This window comes from Aquarana catesbeiana, linkage group LG01 (genome assembly GCF_042186555.1).
Source record: "Aquarana catesbeiana isolate 2022-GZ linkage group LG01, ASM4218655v1, whole genome shotgun sequence".
Taxonomy (NCBI): Eukaryota; Metazoa; Chordata; class Amphibia; order Anura; family Ranidae; genus Aquarana; species Aquarana catesbeiana.
The window spans coordinates 408,478,171-408,495,532 of record NC_133324.1 but is presented as its reverse complement, the minus strand read 5'-3'; the positions used below and the strand labels follow the sequence as shown (position 1 = coordinate 408,495,532).

At 42.0% G+C, this 17,362-nt stretch overlaps 1 protein-coding gene across 2 annotated transcripts in view; it reads right to left on the bottom strand.

Moving 5' to 3' along the window:
• Positions 1-17,362, bottom strand: part of KDM4C (lysine demethylase 4C) — an 852,000-nt gene that overhangs the window by 171,391 nt on the left and 663,247 nt on the right. The window lies entirely within an intron of this gene.

Below are 17,362 nucleotides of genomic sequence, written 5' to 3'. Positions count from 1 at the left end.
ACCTTTTCTAATTCAAGGCTACTACCATCTACACCAAGGTCAATTACCGTGTTATCTCACAATGTTCAGGGAATTCATTTGCAAGTTAAGCATTATAAAGCTTTTCAATATTTCCATTCAGTAGGGGCAGAGGTTGTTTTTCTATAGGAGACCCTCATCCCTTCTTCAACCCTTTCACGCTTAAGGCTTTTTCTGACATTTGTTGCTTAAAATCCATGTTTTTTGTTAGAAAATTACTTAGAACCCCCAAAAATTATATATTTTTTTTTTAGCAGGGACCCTAGAAAATAAAATGGCGATAGTTGCAATATTTTATGTCTCACAGTATTTGTGCAGTAGTCTTTAACCGCTTACGGACTGCCCGCCGCCGTTATATGTCGATGTATTGAAGAGGGATGTCGTCGTTATGGCAGCAGCTAGCTACCATAACCCCGGTATCTTCTTCAGCGGGCGGTCCGCTGATAAAAGTGGTCTCTGCGGCGGATTCGCTGCAAGATCACTTTTATCGGCGGCAGGAGAGGGCCCCCCGCCGCGCTCCGGTGCCGGGTCCTCTTCCGTGTGTGGTATTGAGAGGAGTGAGAAGATGGCCCCCACCCGTCTCCATGCCATTGCAGGGCGGAAGCAACGTCAAAACTTCACTTCCGCCCATAGCTCTTAAAGAGATTGTTTTTTTTCAAATGACATTTAAATTATTTATGTTTTATTTTCATTGCATTTTAGTGTAAATATGAGATCTGAGGTCTTTTTGACCCCAGATCTCATATTTAAGGAGATCCTGTCATGCTTTTTATCTATTACAAGGGATGTTTACATTCCTTGTAATAGGAATAAAAGTGACATTTTTTTTTTTTAATCACTTCAATACAGGGCATTTTCACCCTCTTCCTGCCCAGACCAATTTTCAGCGCTGTTACACTTTGAATGACAATTGTGCGGTCATGCAACACTGTACCCATATTAAATTTTGATAATTTTTTTTCCCACAAATAGAGTTTTCTTTGGGTGGTATTTGATCACCTCTGTGGTTTTTATTTTTTGCGCTATAAAAAAAGCGACAATTTTGAAAAAAAACACAATATTTTTTACTTTTTGCTATAATAAATATATAAAAATATTTTTATCATGACTGTGATATTGCAGCGGACACTTCTGACACTATTTTGGGATCATTCACATTTATACAGCGATCAGAGCTATAAAAATGCACTGATTACTGTGTAAATGTGACTGGCAGGAAAGGGGTTAACACTAGGGGGTGAGGAAGGGGTTAAATGTGTATCCTAGGGAGTGATTCTAACTGTAGGGAGTGGGGACTCACAAGGGGACTGGGAACACACCATCGGTCTCCTCTCCTCTGTCAGGACGTGGATCTGTGTGTTTACACACACAGATCCATGGTCCTGCTGTGTTCACGGGCAATCGTGGGTGCCCAGCGGACATTGCGGCCGTCGGGCACGCGCATCAGGTGCCTAGTGACGCGGTGGGCATGCCCCCTAGAGGCTCAGGAAGTAAAAGCAGCCCGGAGGGACAAAAGGTTCCTGCTGCCGTCATATCACTACTATGCCTGGTATGGAAGTGGTTAAAGAACAGTGTAAAAATAAAAGGTAAAATAAATAAGAAAAAAAAGAATACATTTTTTAAATGCGACCCGTCCCGCCGAGCTCGCGTGCAGAAGCAAGCGCATACGTGAGCAGCGTCCGCATATGAAAACGGTGTTCAAACCACACATGAGGCATTGTCGCGATCGTTCGAGTGAGAGCAATAATTCTAGCCCTAGATCTCCTCTGTAGCTTAAAACATGCAACCTGTAGAATTTTTTAAATGTTGCCTATGGAGATTTTTAAGGGTAAAAGTTTGTCGCCATTCCACGAGCGGGCGCAATTTGAAGCATGACATGTTGGGTATCAATTTACTCGGTGTAACATTATCTTTCACAATATAAAAAAAATTGGGCTAACTTTACTGTTGTCATTTTTTTTTTAATTAAAAAAGGTGTATTTTTTCCAAAAAAAAGTGCGCTTGTAAGTCTGCTGCGCAAATACGGTGTGACAAAGTATTGCAACAACTGCCATTTTATCCTCTAGGGTGTTAGAAAAAAATGTTTGGGGGTTCTAAGTAATTTTCTAGCAAAAAAAAACAAAACTGTTTTTACTTGTAAACACCAAATCTCAGAAAGAGGCTCGGTCTTTAAAATGGTAAAATGCAATTTTTTTGGGGAAAAAAAAATAGGATTTTTATGTCACACTTGCCTGTAAAATCCTTTTCTTTGAGTACATCATGGGACACAGAGTCAGGCTAATATTCATTACCTGCTGGGTTATACTCCATTATTAGGTGAATGAACACTGGTAGACCAAAGGTCTTCAGACAGGAAGTGATCCCCTATATAACCCCTCCCATACAGGAAGTACTTTAGTTTTGTAGCAAGCACCAAATCTTCTAAAAAGAGAATGGATCTCTGTGTCCCATGATGTACTCAAAGAAAAGGATTTTACAGGTAAGTATGATGTAAAAATCCTATTTTCTTTTTCATACATCATGGGACACAGAGTCAGGCTAATATTCATTATCTTCTGGGACGTCCCAGAGCAATAGCCTTGAGGGGAGGGAGACACCCTGCCAAACAATAGCCATCAGAACTTATACAGCAGCCGCAGTACATTGCGGCCGAAAGCCGAATCCTCAGCTGCTCGAACATCCACTTGATAAAATTTTGTGAACATATGCACTGAAGACCAGGTAGCAGCCTTACAAATCTGAGCTGCAGATACCCGGTGGCGAAAAGCCCAGGAGATTCCTCCACCCCTCGTAGAATGAGCTCTCACCCTAAAGGGAGGAGCTTTATGTTTAAGACTGTAGGCCTGAATGACCAATTGACAGACCCACTTGGCAATGGAAGCTTTGGAAGCTGCCTGCCCCTTTCTTAGGTACTTTTTGTAAAACAAAAAAGGAGTCTGATCCTCAGATCTCCGCAGATCTAGACAGATAAACCTTGACTGCCCGGACAACGTCCAAAGAATGCAGTCTCTCTTCCGTCAATCGAGGCTGAGGGAAAAAAGAAGGCAAAATAATGTCCTGATTTAAATGAAAGGCTGACAACACTTTTGGCAAAATGGATGGAGCAGGTCGTAACAGGACTCTGTCATGGTGAAGGATCAAGTACGGTTCCCTGCGTAAAAGGGCCGCTAACTCCGACACCCTTCTAGCTGAGGTGATAGCCATCAGGAAGGCTAGCTTGCGTGATAGCAAGTCCAATGGAATTTCCTTAAAAGGGTTCAAATGTTTTTGTTACACAGACAGCACCAAGTTCAAGTCCCAAGGACACATAGGTGACCTAATGGGGGGAAGCAAGTGAGTTGCCCCTTGCATAAAGGTTTGGATCAGTGAATGCAAGGCTAAAAGTCTTTGGAAGAATACTGATAGGGCTGAAACCTGACCTCTGATTGTACTGTATTGTAGCCAATTTGTTTTCCACAGCTGACTGTAGAAAAGAGAGAATTCTCCCAATCACATAGTTCCGAGGATGCCATTTTCTGGCTTCACACCTAGCAATATAAAAGTCTTCCAGACCTTATGATAAATGTTCCTAGTGACAGATTTTCTAGCATTTACTAGAGTAGACGCCACTGGTCCCGAGATGCCAGGGTCCTTTAACACCCTGACTTCAATAGCCATGCCGTCAAATTAGAGACTGTAAATTGGGGTGGAATATAGGACCTTGAGACAGTAGATCGGGGCAATGTGGAAGCGTTCATGGCCAGCCTATCGTCAGTCTCACAATCTCAGGGAACTAGGGCCTTCTGGGCCAGGCTGGTGCCACCAGAATGACTGGAACCTCCTCTCTCCAAATCCTGAGCAACAAATGTGGAAGGAAAGGGATCGGAGGGAAAGCATAAACCAGGCAGTACTGGCTCCATGGAACTATCAGAGCATCTGCTCCAATTGCCAGAGGATCTCTTGTTCGAGACACAAACTGCTGTAGTTTGTTGTTGAACCTGGATGCCAGTAGGTCAACTTCTGGCCATGCCCAATGTTGGCAAATTTCCTGGAACACCTCTGGATGGAGGGACCATTATTCCCCGGGCAGATCTACTGGCAGCTGAGATAATCTGCCTTCCCGTTCTCTACTCCCGGGATATGGACTGCCGATGTCATTGGCACATGTCCCTCTGACCAGGCTAGTATGTAGTTCACCTCCTTCAGAGCCGATCGACTCCTGATACCGCCTTGGTGGTTTATATAGGCCACTGCCGTGGCATTATCAGGCTGAACCCTGATGGAGCAGTCCTGAAGCTCCACCGTCCAGGACCGCAGACGTACTGCCCATAATTCTAGGACGTTGATGGGCAGGTCTGCTCTGTCCCTGACCATTTCCCCTGAGCTGTAAGCCCATCTAGGGTCGCTCCCCAGCCTGAGAGACTGGTATCTGTAGTCAGTACTCTCCAAGTTACTGGGAGAAAGGATTTTCCCTTTCGCAGGTTCTGATCCTGCAACCACCAGTTTAGGCTTAAGCATGCCTGAGGAGATAAGCACATTGGATAATCAAGTGCTTTTTTTCCTCTGTTCCAAGCCAACAAGATGACTTGTTGTAAAGGCCTGGAATGGAACCAGGCATAGGGCACTGCTTCGAAGGAGGATACCATCCTCCCTAGAAGACTCATACAGAGCCGAATGGAGGGTTGACGGGTGCACCTGATCCTTCAGGGCACAGATCCTTATGGGTGGCAACAGTACTCTTGCTTGGACCATGTTTAGAATCAGACCTAAATATCTTAGACTTTGAGCCTAAGCTTTTCAAATACCTCACTGTGTATATTATGCTCTGTTCTAGAGCCTGTACTGAGTGATCTCTGGGCAGGAAGTTGCCCAGATACTTGAGCACCAGAATTCCTTGAGCCCTTAAAAGACCCAGTACTGATGCTAAGACCTTTGTGAACACCCAGGGAGCTGCAACAAGCCCGAGGTAGAGCCACAAACTGAAAATGATGTTCCTCTACTGCAAAACGTAGGAACCTCTGATGAGGCTGAAGGATAGGTACGTGCAAGTACACGTCCTTTCTATCGATAGAGGCTAAAAAGTCTCCCCTCTGGATTGATAGTGCCTCATTGGATATATAAACAGTGAGTAGGGGTGGGTACCATCATCCTAATAGCGTTTGAGACGGGGGGGCGGGTTAATTAGGACTGCTCCAATAGTGTTGCCCAGAATTGTAGATGGACCATCTCGGTACCCAGTAAGTGGAAACGTATGAAGATATATTAAAAAAATATATATTTATTGAAAAAAAATAAAAAAATAGGAACATAAACACAACAAAATATGTGACAAAATTATAGAATGTAACAAATTAAACTTTTGTAAGTTCTAAAACCCATCAGGTAGCTGGGAACAAGGTGATGTGGGTAGTCCTCGACTAGTTTCGCGACGATTGTCGCTTCTTTAGGAGGTATTACCCAAAGCATCTAAAATAAACAGATACAGTCCCATAGTTACATAGAAAAAAAGGGATTAAATCGTTTGATTAAAGCTATTAAATAAAGCTGGGTTAGTGGAGCATGGTAGACAGTAGTGTAACTCACCAATGGAAGCCCTGGTAAGGGCACAAGAGACGGCTATTGAGACACCACAGGCGGGTGCCCCACCCCACCTCCTCTGGAGTGAGGTTACTACTGAGCGGACAGACTCCATCCGAAAGGACTGCATCAATAAATACTTGTTCAGGGACCTTAGGTCCAAAATGGGCCTTGTGTCCCCGTTTGGTTTTTGAACCGTAAACAGGTTTGAGTAGAACCCTGTGCCCCTTTCGAATACAGAAACCTCTACAATCACTCCTTGATTCACTAGATGATGTAGTGCCTGAAGCAATAAGTTTCTTTTTGGAGGATCCGAGGGAACACTGGATCTCGGAAACCTCTGAGAGGGAACCCCCCCGTAACTCCAGCTTGTAACTGCGAGATATAATTGAGATGACCCACTTGTCCTGAATTGTTGTTTTCCAAATGTCTGCAAAGTGCAGCAGCCTTCCCCCCACCCGATGGAGTGGGGGCGTCCCCTCAATAGGAGGGCTTGGTTCTGGGTTTAGAAGAATTTTGGACCCAGGGCCTTTTCTGGCCCTGGCTTTGGGGCTTGCCCCTGGCGCTGAGACATTTGAGGAAGCAGTCCCTGGATTTTTAAACGAGGGATGTTTGGTGCTTTTCTTCACAGGAAGTAGAGAACTCTTCCCTCCGGAAATCTTTTGGATATATTTGTCCAAGTGATCACCGAATAAACATTCCCCATGAAACGGGAAACCTGCCAATAAGCTTGGCTGACCAGTTCTTAAGCTATAAAAGTCTGCGCATATGTACAGTCAAGAGAGCCAGAAGAGAAACCTGCTGTATTGAATTCTTTAAAGCATCAACAGCAAAATACAGCGCTCAAGGAATATCTGTCTTACTTTCAGGCAGATCATCCTCTGGTTAGGCCTATCCGGCCGTATGACATGATCCTTTCTGGACTGGCAAACACCAATTGCTGCAACAGCTGGCTGAATAGCTGAACTGACCAAAGAAAAGGAAGCCTTTAATAATAACTCCAATTTCTTGTCAATGGGGTCTTTCAAGCCTGTGCATTATCTACTAGACAAGTTAAGTTCTTGTTTAAGGAAGGGACTGCACATCTACGGTTGGCATGCTCCATTTTTTAACAAACTTTTCATCCATGGGATATAAAAGGGAAAACCTTTTTAGGAGGCAAAAAAGTCCTGTCAGGATATTCCCAATCAGCATTCACCGCCTGTTCCAACAGGGGGTGTAGAGGTAAAGTCTGTGAGACCTGAAAAGGTCTCAGAGATCCCAAAGAGGACCAGAGGGGCTCAGTCACCTCTGCAAGAGGCAACTTAAAGGCAGAACGAACCATTTCGGTCAGAGTCAGGATCAAAAGCTTCTGCGACTGAGAGGCAGACATCGACTGGATATCCTCTTGTCCAGATTGCTCGGAAGCAGACGCATCTGCTAGGCACGCCACAGAATCCTGAGCTTTAACCTCTTCCCCATCCTTGCTCCAGACTAGGAGACTCAGGGGAGGGAGATCTGTCATGCTTCCTGCCACCCTGCGGGATGGAGGCAATCATGCCGGCAATCCTGTGCTCTAACCCGGCTAGGGCTGAGGACAGTTCATCCTTAGTGATAAAGGGTGAAGCAGCAGCGTTCACTGTAGGCACAATACCAGATAGGTGTAGCGGCTCAGATTGCCCGGGAGCCTCTGGTCTTTCAGGGGATACACTAGGGATCCGACTAGGTTCATCAGGAACTACTGATGACCTAGGTGTGCCCTTCCCTATGGTGTTAGTCCCATGCCTCTTTTTGGAAGACATTCAAGGCCGCAAACAAAGAGTACTTGGGTGAATTTAAAACACCTCAGTCTGACTCTGTGTCCCATGATGTATGAAAAAGAAAAAAGACACTTTAATGAATTAAAAAAAAAAAAACAACAGTAAAATAAGCCCAATTTTTTTGTATAATGTGAAAGATGATGTCACGCCGAGTAAATAGAAATCCAACATGTGAAATTGCGCACACTCATGGAATGGCGACAAACTATGATACATAAAAATCTCCATAGGCGACGCTTTAAACATTTCTACAGGTTACCAGTTTAGAGTTACAGAGGAGGTCCTGTGCTAGAATTATTTCTCTTGCTCTGATTGTGGCGACATCTCAGATTTGTGGTTGGAACACCGTTTACATTTGAGGGCGTGACTTATGTATGCGTTTGCTTCTGCATGAGCACGGAGGGATGGGGTGCTTGAATTTTATTTTTTATTATTTATTTAATTTTATACACTGTCTCTTCCCTGCCCATAGTCAAATGACGTCCACAGGAGGGATCTCCCATCCTGGGCAGGCGTCATATGATGTCCTTGGTTTCCTGGCCATCTAGGGGAGCTCGTTCGCCACATCACTCGGGAGCCGATGCGCGTGCATGGCGGCCGCGATGTCCGCCGGGTACCCATGATTGCCGGTAATAAAGAGCAGGGACGTGGATCTGTGTGTGTAAACACACAGATCTATGTCCTGTCAGGGGAGAGGAGACCGATCGCGTGTTCCCAGTACAGAGGAACACCGATCGGTCTCTTCCCCTTGTGAGTCCCCTCCCCCTACAGCTAGAATCACTCCCTAGGTAACACATTTAACCCCTTGATCACCCCCTAGTGTTAACCCCTTCCCTGCCAGTGACTTTGATACAGTAATCGGTGCATTTTTATAGCACTGATCGCTGTATAAATGTGAATGGTCCCAAAATAGTGTCAAAAGTGTCCGCTGCAATGTCACAGTCATGATAAAAATCGCAGATCGCCACCATTGCTAGTAAAAAAAATAAAAATGCCAAAATCTATCCCCTATTTTGTAGATGCTATAACTTTTGCGCAAACCAATCAATATACGCTCATTGCGGACTTTTTTACCAAAAAATATGTAGAATACATATCGGCCTAAACTTAGGAAAAAATGCATTTTTGTTTTTAATAAAAACATTATTATTATAGCAAAAAGTAAAAAATATTGTGTTTTTTTCAAACTTGTCATTCTTCTTTTGTTTATAGTGCAAGAAATAAAAAACGCAGAGGTGATCAAATACCACCAAAAGAAAGCTATATTTGTGGGGTAAAAAACAATCCAAATTTAATTTGGGTACAGTGTTGTATGACTGCGCAATTGTCATTCAAAGTGCGACAGCGCTGAAAACTGAAAATTGGCCTGGGCAGGAAGGGGGTGAAAATGCCCTGTATTTAAGTGGTTAAAAAATAAATTCTGATAATTTTTATTGCTGTCACAAGGAATGTAAACATCCCTTGTGACAGTAATAGGCAGTGACAGGTACTCTTTATGGAGGGATCTGGGGTCCAAAAATTGGCGTTTTGGAATACTAGGGATTTTTAAAAATTGGCACCACTGGCAGCCGAGTAAACCTGAAGTGATGTCATGACATCGCTTCTGGGTTACTAGATCCGAGACCCGATCCAAGCCGATACTGGCTTCGTTCAGGGCCTCGGCCAGCTGGCGGACGTGTCAGCTAGTCGCTCGGATCTCCTCGTGGGACAGGAGAGCAGCGGAAGGGGGGGGACATCCAATCCCGCTCCTTAGGATAACAGCCGAGCAGCTTTTAGCCGCATTGGTTGTTATCCCTAGGAAGTCAACTGCTGGCTCTAAAAAAATGGTACCAGGTGAAGTGATGCATCACCCTGGTACAAACTCTTCAAGCCGAAAACACGTAAGGGTTGGCGTGAAGGGGTTAAACAAACCAAATTTCCAACATCGACAATACCCCCATTTTTTTTTTTTTTTTTTTAGCAACACCCCAGACAAGACGCAAGGGGTTGCTATTTGTATATGAAAACATCTATATTTTTCACCCCTTTAGACCATTAGAGACCCCGAGGGTAGATATCTCTTAGTGATAGGAAATATAGAGGGGACTAAAGTGACATGGTTTACATACTACACACCTAATAAAGACCAACTGTCAAATCTGAATTATTGCAAACCCTTTTATCTCTATTTGATGGCAAACAGATAGGAGGAAATTTTAATATAGTTTTAGATTCAATGATGGATAAAACGAGACCCCTGGGATCCCAAATCTAAAGACCCACCAAGCTGGGTACCAAATTTGCTAAATTGCTCCACCAATACGATTTAGTGGATGTTTGGCAGGAAATCAATGCTACTAAATGTGATTATATGTTTTACTCTAATGTTTATTTTATGTACTCGAGGATAGTCCATGTCTTCAGTTTGTCCAATGCGATACCTCCGTTCACATCCTCCAAAATCTTGGAGGTTACATGATCTGACCACTCTCCAGTCCTAGCCACCATGTCTTCACTTTGCAGCTTCAATACTTTTTACTCCTGGTAACTAAATGAATCTCTATGAAATCCGACCACCTGCTTTGAAATAGAACGACAACTCAAAGAATAGTTCTTGCTTAATCATTCCACTCAGACCTTTCCAACATGCACTTGGACATCACACAAGGCCACTGTTAGAAGGATAGTTATTCATATAGCCACAAGGTATAAGAAAAATTAGAAAGCACTTCTCAAACAGAAAGAAGAGACATTGACTAAATTACTTAAGGAGCATAAACAAAATCCTCATATAGACTTGCAAGATAAGATTGTGATGGCTAGGCTGGAACTCAATGTTTGCCTTACTACGAAAGCAAAGAAACATCTCCAGTGGGCCCCAGCCCAATTCTATGCTCAGGCAGACAAACCAGACAGACTTTTGCCTTGAAACTGACTCCAAGAGAGCCTTGGAACTTTGGTCCCAAATTCCTTTCCTCTCTATGCTCTTTATATAGCTCTCCATTGTCCCAAGTATCATTAAGAGGCCATAAATCCGACCCTTTTACCAATGCCTCGGGCACCAGACAGGGATGTCCACTATCCACCCTATTTGTTATCACTATTGAGAGCTTAGCCATTGCTATTTGTGCTGACCCAAATACTGTGGAAATAGAGCTCATAAATGTGTGCTATTCGCTGAAGATATGTTGGTGTTTATTACCTCTACACATACCACAATCCCAAATCTGCTTTGCCTTCTGAAAATATTTGGGCAGATCTCTGGGCCATTATTCAATTGGGACAAGTCAGACGCAATGAATATCAACTTAGAAAACACTGTCCTGTGGAACCTTAAATCCCAATATTCTTTTAAATGGCAACCAACTGTGTTATAATACCTAGGGATCAAGCTAACTCCCCACATGACATCTCTTTATAAAGCCAATTACCTGACATTATTTGATAAATTATTGGAGGTGGTGGAGACATGGTTAACTGCTTCCTTGTCCTGGGATGGTCAAAATTATGTTTTTTCCTAAACTTTTATATTATTTTAGAACCCTACCCATACCAGTACCTGTGAATGCACCTAATACATTTCAAGCAAGTATTTTTACATTTATTTGTGGTTCCAGAGGTTGGCTTGATGCACATTATACATTCCCAAACAATCAAGCAGCTTGGGAGACCTGGATTTCAGGAAGTATTACATTGCGGCTCAATTGACCCAACTACTCCAACTCTACACTACTACTACTGTAGCTACTACAGAACAGATTGGGTTTCCCTCATGGCTAAAGCTTGTAATCTATTGCTGACAGACTAAGTAATGTGGGTCTCTCCAAAACTCTGTAAGGCGGTCCTAAGCCCTACATAATCTTGTTCTTTAAACCTGTGGGTTTAATCCATTAGAAAATGATCGCTCCGATCCCTTCACATACCAGTGGCCCCGCTATTTAATAACTCCACGTTTCCATCTGGCTTACAACTCCATTAATTCTGAAGATGGACAAAGGTTTATATCGTACAGGGCACTTTCTTGACCACGAGGCTATACATGAGATGCCATCCTCAGGGCGGTACAGACTAAGGCAAATCTTACATAACAAACTCTCCAGAAATCTACTCTCGATTTTACAGTGAGAACAGCTTTTGAAAATAGATGCTTTCGAAATACTGCGCAGAGGGGTGTCTACAACTACCACCTGGATAAAGGCAGACCTATGTAATAGATGGAAGCTTTAAGCAAGAAACTGCGCCACTGTGCAGAATTGAATGAAACTTCTAGACGGGCTTTAAACTGTGAAACTTCCTTTATCCAGTGATGTGCGGTATGTGCTTCTATCCCTTAGAGTTTGTTTGAAATAAAAAGTTGAAATCTGCCCTAACTTTTTGAATAATCCTAGATTAACAGATGGTCATACATGCTTTCCATTGTTATACAAGCATTTAAGTTATCTCAACCCTCCTCTTAAGTGGACACATTTATGGGTAGTATATCATCGACTGGCTTTGTTGTTACTTACTACAAGCTAACTCCCCCTGTTCGAAGGGCATTTTGTGATACAATGTGTACCCTCCATTTTCTAAAACCAGGTAAAGTTCTTTGATTGTGGTATGTTTCCGTATTATATGTTGTATGCCAATGTGGTAATAAGCACCCCTTTTTTGTAGTGTTATATTCTACTGCTGTAACAATTTCCTTTTGTGAAAAATCAATAAAAGCCATTGAAATTGAAATCTATGGCTTTGCAAACAAGATATCCAGAAACTCAGGAAGTCAAATAAATCTGTTAAACTGAACAGCAGTACAACTGGATTGAAATCAGGTCTCCCATACTGGTATGCAGCAAAGTGTGCTAAAAGTCAAATATTGAAAAATAAAATCCTGAAAAGATAACAATGACGTGTTTGTAATCACACATAGGTCAGGTTTATGAGCTGAACAGCATGTGTCAATCCAGGGTCTGACTAGCCAAATACATGACCAGAAGATTCTCTTGTAGGCACCGCTCAAGGTTGCCACATGCCCTTGGGTATTTAAAAATGCAGGGTTACTAATGAAACACCAGTACTGCCTACTGTACCTGTACATAGTCCTGGTCTTGGTACAGAATATTAACAATTTGTGGGGAGTAGAGAAGTGATTGGTAGAAAAAATGGATTGGTGGGGAGTAGAGGAGTTAAAGCTTAGCAAACATTCAACTGTGATATGGGAGTCATCTCTTAATAGTCCCCTGTAACATTCTCTAATGTAAATTTCTCATGAACAGTCTCCAACAGACCTGGAATATGTCAGCAGTCTTGATTAGTTTCTTGTAACACTAGTGGTAGTTCAGACTTTAAGCACTCATGTTCTAAAGCAGGCCAAAAGGTGTGAATTTCTTTCCTGCAACAATGGTTTGCAGAAAAGAAAATTGCTCCATTCCCCCAACAACAGTCAGCGTTGATAGGGGAATTCCTTCCACAGAGCTATTGTGTTCTCCTGGCGGAGAGAAGTGGGCAGCCATCCCTGCCGGGAGAGCACACAGAGTGAGTGTTGCTAGCTGCTATAGCCATTGGCAATAATCGCATGAAAAATCCGACATGCTGGTTTGTACCCAAGCTGATCAATGGAACAACTTGGATACAATCAACCTGCTCATAAATGGTTCGAATCTCAGCCAGTCCCTGCTGAACCAGCCAGGATTCAAGCCATCTATGGCCGGCTTAAGAGATTGTTTTAATTATACTTGTTGACAGAAGCCTCTCAACATTTTGGCCGGCTGGGACAGATTCTTGTTAAATAAAAGTACCTCTTAGAATATGAGAACAGATTCTAGCAGTTTTTTTTTTAATATGGACTATACGGGACTGAATAAAAACATTTGTGATCACCTTTCATAAATTGTACTCTTTACCATTCTCACTGAGTATGGGTAAACCACACCCTGTGAACCCTATTTAAGGGAAACTATTGGGCACATTTTCTTAGTTTTAAATAAAGCTTTTTGTGTTTTATGCTTCTTTGTATGACTGAAACACTACTGCCTCTAAGGGATGAGTCATTCCTCTTACTCATTCACTCGTGTGTGTTAATTTCTTCTAGACCTTGTTGAAAAGCATTTAAAATAGCGTGTTAGGTTAACTTTAAAGTCAACCTGAAGTGCCACCAACTGACTTAATCTTGCACTGGAGGCATCTACAGTACAAGGCATATGTAGTAGCTTGTATGTTATGTGTTTTCCAATTAAGCACTGTGGGTACTCTAAAATACACAGATTCTTGGCTTGAGAAGTCCTGTCTGCTCCAGCCTCCATAGCCTCATAACTGTCAAATTAAAGTGAAGTGTGACATCACTGGCAAAAATTAGGCTTAGGTGGGGAAAAAAAAAAAAGGTGGAGCAATTTTCTCAATAAAAGATGTGCACATTGGAGCACTCCGTGATTCCCAGTACCCAGGGTACTGAAATGGAAATTCATTTTTCATAGACACCAGTACAATAAGTATGCTGGCACTAGTTTTAGTTACGTGTTAAATTAGGTCTTGAAAGGTCAGTTTAAATACTATTATAATAATCTGAAATCTATGATTATTTTAATCTTGCCTAAAATCCATGCATTTAAGAGATGCTGTCATGTTAACCACTTAAGCCCCGGACCATTTTGCTGGCCAAAGACCAGAGCACTTTTTGCGATTCGGCACTGCGTCGCTTTAACTGACAACTGCACGGTCGTGCGACGTGGCTCCCAAACCAAATTGATGCCCCTTTTTCCCATAAATAGAGCTTTCTTTTGGTGGTATTTGATCACCCCTGCGGTTTTTATTTTTTACGCTATAAACAAAAAAAGAGCGTCAATTTTGAAAAAAAAACGCATTATTTTTTACTTAATAATTTTACTTAATTATTTTGCTATAATAAATATCCCCCAAAAATATTTAAAAAAAAAAAATTTTTTTCCTCAGTTTAGGCCGATACGTATTCTTCTACATATTTTTGGTAAAAAAAAAAAAAAAAAAAAAAAAAAAAAAATCGCAATAAGCATTCATTGATTGGTTTGCGCAAAAGTTATAGCGTTTACAAAATAGGGGATAGTTTTATGGCATTTTTGTTAATTAATTTTTTTTTTTTTTACTAGTAATGGCGGCAATCAGCGATTTTTATCATGACTGAGACATTATGGTGGACACATCGGAAATTTTTGACACATTTTTGGGACCATTGTCATTTATACAGCAATCAGTGCTATACAAATGCACTGATTCCTGTGTAAGTGACACTGGCAGTGAAGGGGTTAATCACTAGGGGGCAGTGTAAGGGTCAAGTATGTCCTGGGGAGTGATTCTAACTGTGGGGGGGCGTGGCTGCGTGTGACACATCACTGATCTCTGCTTCCTATCACAGGGAACAGAGATCAGTGACACTGTCACTAGGCAGAACGGGGAGATGCTTGTTTACATTAGCATCTCTCCGTTCTTCCTCTCCGTGAGATGATCACGGGTATCCCCGCGGCTATCGAGTCCGCGGGACCCGCGAGCCGACTCACGGAGTTCCCAGCCAGCGCACACGCAATGGCATGGCAGCAAATTTAAAGGGACATACAGTTACGCCCATTTTCCCAGCCGTGCCATTCTGCCGACGTACATCGGCGTGTGCCGGTCGGGAACCGGTTAACATGTTTTAACCACTTCAGCCCCGGAAGATTTGGCCGCAGAATGACCGGGCCATTTTTTGTGATTCGGCACTCCGTCGCTTTAACTGACAATTGCGTGGTTGTGTGACGTTGTACCCAAACAAAATTGACGTCCTTTTTTTCCTACAAATATAACTTTCTTTTGGTGGTATTTGATCGCCTCTGCGTTTTTTATTTTTTGTGCTATAAACAAAAAAAGAGTGACAATTTTGAAGAAAAAAAAAACAATATTTTGTACTTTTTGCTGTAATAAATATCCCCATGTTTTTTTTAAAAAAGCTAATTTTTTTCTCAGTTTAGGTCGATATGTATTCTTCTACATATTTTTGGTAAAAAAAATAAAATAAATAAGTGTATATTGGTTGGCTTGCGCAAAAGTTATAGCGTCTACAAAATAGGGGATAGATTTATAGCATTTTTATTATTATTTTTTTTTTACTAGTAATGGCGGCGATCTGCAATTTGTATTGTGACTGCGACATTATGGCGGACACAGGACAATTTTGACACATTTTTGGGACCAGTCCCATTTATACAGCGATCAGTGCTATAAAAATGCATTGATTACTGTAAAAATGTCACTGGCAGTGAAGGGGTTAACACTAGGGGGCGATCAAGGGGTTAACCGTGTTCCCTGGGAGGTAATTTTAACTGGAGGGGGAGGGGACTGACTAGAGGAAGTGACAGATCGTGGTTCCTAGCTAATAGGAACACACTATCTGTCATTCCTCTCAGAACAAAACACGGATTTGTGTGTCTACACACACACTTCTGTGTTCTGTCCCTCGTGCTCACATCGCTCATCGTCTGCTGTCTCGATCCCGCGAGCCCACGTATAGCTACGACGGTTCGCGGGATCGTGCCAATCTGCCCCAGTATAATGACGGCGGCTGGTTGGCAAGCGGTTAAACATTGGAAGGTTGAAGCATTTGGGAAGGCCAACACAAGGCAGAGAAAGCAGGAGGGACTTGCACAGTTTACACAGAAAGCCACAATACTGCATGCTATAAATTATATAATCTTCTCATTTCAATAGTTTTTTATTGAATTTTAATATATACACAATAGATATGGTATTACAAACAGACCATTAAACATTTGAACAGTCAATACCATTACCGTGAATAGCAGGATGATGCGTTGAACATGGATATACACCGTAAAACAAGGTAAACGAGGTCGACAATGCCTAGTGCAACTGAAACCCTGTCTAATACAACTCAGTCATAGTATTCGTTGTGCATAGGTTCATATCTACAGGGGGCTAGCTCTCCTCGGACACCCCTCTGGGTACTCACTGTGTCCGAGGGAGTCGGCCGCTCCATTTATATCTGTATATATATTCAAGCATTTTGAGGAAGGATTTTACCCAAAGTTTTCAAACCAAAATTTCCAAGGCAACCAATCATCTTCAAATCAACATGAATGGGCACAAAATTCTATTATTCAACTCTATCCTGGGGGTAGTCAAATCATTCCTGCACACCCAAGTCTATAATGTCCAAAGTCTTAAGTGATTTATTGTTGGTAGATAGCTAGGTATAGTTTAATCTGTAATGCAAATGATGTGCTATTTTCCCCCAAACATTTCTCCCATTTCACATCAAGCTATATTGGTTTCCACTTCCACTTGGTTTCCACTTTGTGTTTTATATTGGTTACCACTTTGTGTTATCTGGGCAAAAAATGGCTACAATTATCCCAGTTGCATAGATAAACTCTTAATCCAAAGTCCCCAACTAATCTATAGGGTAAAACATGTTGGGAAGGTATACACAGTGTCTTGCTGGACACCTTTATGCAGTTTATATTGGTCAATTTTGTTTACCATAGTAAGTCCAAAAGGTGATGTGCTGGCATGTAAGTTGCCCCTTGGCTACTGAGGGTCTCTCGACACAGTAGGCTTGATTTACCAAACACCAAGTAGGTTGTTCATGTAGCATAGTGAGTTTTCACTTTGCAAAGAAAATTTTGCTGTCATTTAACAAATGAGGTGAAGCTCTGCTGACTTCCATCATCCAATCATGTGCAAGCAAAAAATACTGTATTTTTAAATGTTCCTTGTATATAATTGGGTATTCAAAGTGAACCCCTCTGGCTAACAGTTTCCAAAACACACTGCATAATGCTCATCTGCTGTTATGGAACTGGTAAATTCACATCTGGAGGAATGAAGGGTTGATAAGAAATGTCTTCATTTGTACTTCTATATTCTATTACCAAAGTCATATTTTACTAGCTTTTAGATCATATCTACAATGACATTAAGACTTTTGTTGAACAGCATTATGTTGTGTTTGAATCTTTTTTTATGAAACATCAAGAGACAATTCTATTTTAAAAATGGTCTCTTCA